This window comes from Lepus europaeus, chromosome 15 (assembly GCF_033115175.1).
Source record: "Lepus europaeus isolate LE1 chromosome 15, mLepTim1.pri, whole genome shotgun sequence".
Classification (NCBI taxonomy): Eukaryota; Metazoa; Chordata; class Mammalia; order Lagomorpha; family Leporidae; genus Lepus; species Lepus europaeus.
This window is the reverse complement of record NC_084841.1, coordinates 73,945,600-73,949,710: the sequence shown is the minus strand read 5'-3', so window position 1 is coordinate 73,949,710 and position 4,111 is coordinate 73,945,600. Positions and strand designations below refer to the sequence as shown.

General features: G+C 39.3%; 1 pseudogene; it reads left to right on the top strand.

The window, feature by feature from the left end:
• Positions 1–386: 386 nt before the first annotated feature.
• On the top strand, positions 387–1,739 carry LOC133774192 (alcohol dehydrogenase class-3-like; annotated as a pseudogene).
• Positions 1,740–4,111: the final 2,372 nt, after the last annotated feature.

The following is a 4,111-nucleotide window of genomic DNA, read 5'->3' as shown; positions in this document are numbered from 1 at the left end:
GGAAAAAAACCACAACAATGCAAAAGTTGTACTTTGTAAATTTACATTTATTAAATAAAAAAGGAATAAAAAGATGAAAAAAGAAATTGTATTTCAATATGGAAAATAGTCATAGGGGGAAACTGGGTAAAATGTGTTTATACTTATTTCAAAACAGAAATAAAAAAAACAAATAATTAAACTATGAAAGAGGTAAGGAGTAGGGTAATAGAACAACTAAGAAGTTCAGCCTAGAACACCTAGGTCTAAGCAAGGGTGGAGAACATTTTTTTTCAAGAGCCATTTGGATATTTATAACATCATTGTTAGCCATACAAAATTATCAACTTAAAAATGAGCCTGACTTCCTCGTCCCCTCACGAGCGACCCCGGATGCTACAGCCCGCGCGGACCCGATCCTGAAGACATGGCTAACCAGGTTATCAAGTGCAAGGCTGCAGTTGCCTGGGAGGCAGGAAAGCCTCCCTGCATAGAGGAAATAGAGGTTGCACCCCCAAAGGCTCATGAAGTTCGAATTAAGATCTTCGCCACTGCAGTTTGCCACACCGATGCCTATACCTCGAGTGGAGCCGATCCTGAGGGGTTTTTTCCAGTGATCTTGGGACATGAAGGTGCTGGAATTGTGGAAAGTGTTGGCGAAGGAGTTACTAACCTGAAGGCAGGTGATACTGTCATCCCACTTTACATCCCATAGTGTGGAGAGTGCAAGTTTTGTCTTAATCCTAAAACAAATCTTTACCAGAAAATAAGAGTCACTCAAGGAAAAGGCTTAATGCCATATGGTACTAGCAGATTTACTTGCAAAGGAAAGACAATTTTGCATTACGTGGGAACCAGCACATTTTCTGAATACACAGTTGTGGCTGATATCTCTGTTGCTAAAATAGACCCTTCAGCACCTTTGGCTAAAGTCTGCCTTCTGGGTTGTGGCATTTCTACTGGTTATGGTGCTGCATTAAACACTGCCAAGGTGGAGCCTGGCTCCACTTGTGCCGTCTTTGGCCTGGGAGGAGTTGGATTGGCAGCCATCATGGGCTGTAACGCAGCTGGTGCATCTCGGATCATTGGCGTGGACATCAATAAAGATAAGTTTACAAGGGCCAAAGAGTTTGGTGCCACTGAGTGTATTAACCCTCAAGACTTCAGTAAACCCATCCAGGAAGTACTCGTTGAGAAGACTGACGGAGGAGTGGACTATTCTCTTGAGTATATTGGCTATATGAAGGTCATGAGAGCAGAACTTGAGGTGTGCCACAAAGGCTAGGGCATCAGTGTGGTGGTTGGAGTAACTGGTGCTGGTGAAGAAATTTCCACTCATCCATTCCAGCTGGTGACAGGTCGCACATGGAAAGGCACTGGCTTTGGAGGATGGAAGAGTGTGGAAAGTGTCCCAAAGTTGGTGTCTGAATATATGTCCAAGAAGATAAAAGTTGATGAATTTGTCACTAACACCCTGTCTTTTGACCAAATTAATGAAGCCTTTGAGCTGATGCCCTCAGGGAAGAGCATTCGAACTGTTGTAAAGATTTAAATTCTCATGGAGAACATGTCCATCCTGTACCTGCCTTCTTGTCTGATGGGAGCAGCCTGATGCATAGGACAAAGATCCTCCAAGCTCACAGCCTCTTACATCTTCACTGAGTGCCCCAGGGAACAGTGTTGTGCCACACAAATCATAATCTCCTTCACATGTACAGTTGCTGGCTCACTAAGCAATTTTCTAACAAAATAAAACTAATCTCTGCAAAAAAAAAAAAAAAAAAAAAAAAAAAAAAAAAAGAGCCTGTTAGGGGATGGCACTGTGGTGCATGGGTTAAGTTGCGGCACTGTGGTGCATGGGTTAAGTTGCTGCCTGTAGTGCTGGCATCCAATATGGGTGCTCATTCAAGTCCTGGCTATTTTACTTCAGACCCAGCTCCCTGTTAATGTTCCTAGGAAAGCAGTGGAGGATGGTCCAAGTTCTTGGGCCTCTGAACCCATGTGGGAGATCCTGCAGAAGCTCCTGGCTCCTGGCTTTAGCCTGGCCCAGCCCCGGCCATTGAGGCAATTTGGGGAATGAACCTGCGGATAGAAGGTAGCTCTTCTCTCTCTCTCTCTCTCTCTCTCTCTCTCTTTCTTCCTTCTCTCCTTCCTCCCCATCTCTCTCTCTCTCTCTCTCTCTCTCTCTCTCTCTCTCTCTCTCTCTCTCTCTCTTTCTCTCTGCCTTTAAAATAAATGAATACTGCCTTTTAAAAAATGAGACTGTGAGAGATTCAGTGAATTTTTCGTTCTGCCTGTGGTTACACTGGAGGGCCAGACCAAATGAGCCTGTGGCCTTATATAGCCACTGGGCTGGACGTTCTTTACCCCTGACCAAGGCAACAGTAGAGCATGTGAAACCCATTTTGCAACTTGTTGGTTTTATTAGCTGAGTGACAACAGTTGTAATTTTTCTATTTAATAAGGATATAACTAAGAAAAGGGAACACAAAGTACATTTAAGAAGCTTTGAGTTAATAATTGTAAGATTTTCAGAGCTACAATATGAAAATAGACTGGAAGAGGCAATCAACATAGTATTTTATAATTTTATACTTGAAGTTATTAAATTCACATTTCAAGGACACTTATGAGATAAAAGATAGTATGATGGGATAATAGATAGTACTAACATGGATCAATTGTGATTCTATGATGTGATCCTTTAAAATTATTCAATCAAAGAGCAATTCTTTTTCAGAAATTTGGCTTTTAAACCAATTTACAATTTCTTTGCTCTATTTTTGCTTTTTCATTTTTCTCTCTAGAAACCATAGAAGTGTTTTTACACTGCTTCCTTTTCTAATACCATAAACATTTTAGTTGAAAAAAATTTTAAATGCTCCTTTTGTTTTGCCATTTTTCATCTAAACTGTTGCTTGGATTGAGAAGATTTATCAATACAGCTCATCTTTCTATTACATGAGATATTATAAGTATAGCTATAATGAAGAAAATAATTAATTTTGGCCTATTGGTTAATGTGGTCATCAATATGCTCTTAGAAGTTTGTGCTGATTCATTGTATAAAAACAACCAAACTCCCACAAATGTGATAACCAAGGATTATTTTTAATGCATGAGAAGCTCATAAAGGGAGCCATAGAATTAAATAGGAAAAATGGCAAAAAAAAAAAATGAACAGAGTAGAAACTACAAGTGAATTGTGAACATGAAAAAATGTGAAATCTCATTACAACACAGTCACTAATGTGATAACATTTTCCACCTGTCATATTACCCAAGTCTATTCTACCCAAGCCTGCACCTCAAAATTATGCTGAAATATGGAAGGAGAGGCTTGAAGAACCAGAGATCAATAGACTTGTGAGAATAGGGTTGATGATCCTTTTATCCACCCAGTTTCCAACAACTATTTGATGAGATTCAGAGTTAAGAATTCTATTACAATGGATTAAGGAGATTCTTGTCAGGGTCAGTGTCAGGGAAAGGTAATAAGGTGCTGAAATGAAGTAACCATTAAGAAAGGAAGGAAGAAAGAAGGACAGAAAGAAAAGAAAACAATATTTATGTAGCATCAGTAGGCTAGCTCTAGACTTGAAACAGGTGGGAGGGACATAAATGGAGACCTCACTAGTAGACAATGGTGCAACTGGTATTGATCTAGTCCTTCTACTCTTGGAAGCTTTACCCTCTACTAGAAACAGTATGGCTGCTACTGTCAAGTAAGCATGGCTTTATCTCACAAGAGAATTTTGATTTAAGCACAGGAGGACCTTTGGTACACTGTACCTTTTGTCATCAATCACCTTATTGAGGCACTATATTCTGAAACTACCACTTGTGGGAAAGTTAACCATAAGTTAGAAATAACCAAGTAACTTTTATCTCATAGTCCTTTGAAATTTGCCAATAAATTTCTTTTCTAAATAAGCAATAGAAAGTGGGCCATTTTATTCTACCATTTTATTTGCTACCAAATAGACAATATTTCAAGTAGAAATCCACAGTAGCTACTGAAGAACAAGATTTATGTTAAACACTGTATTTGAGATGTCACATGAAGCTACCAGTTTTCTATCATACATATGTAGAATTAGCAATAAACTATACATGACATAGGACACAGATT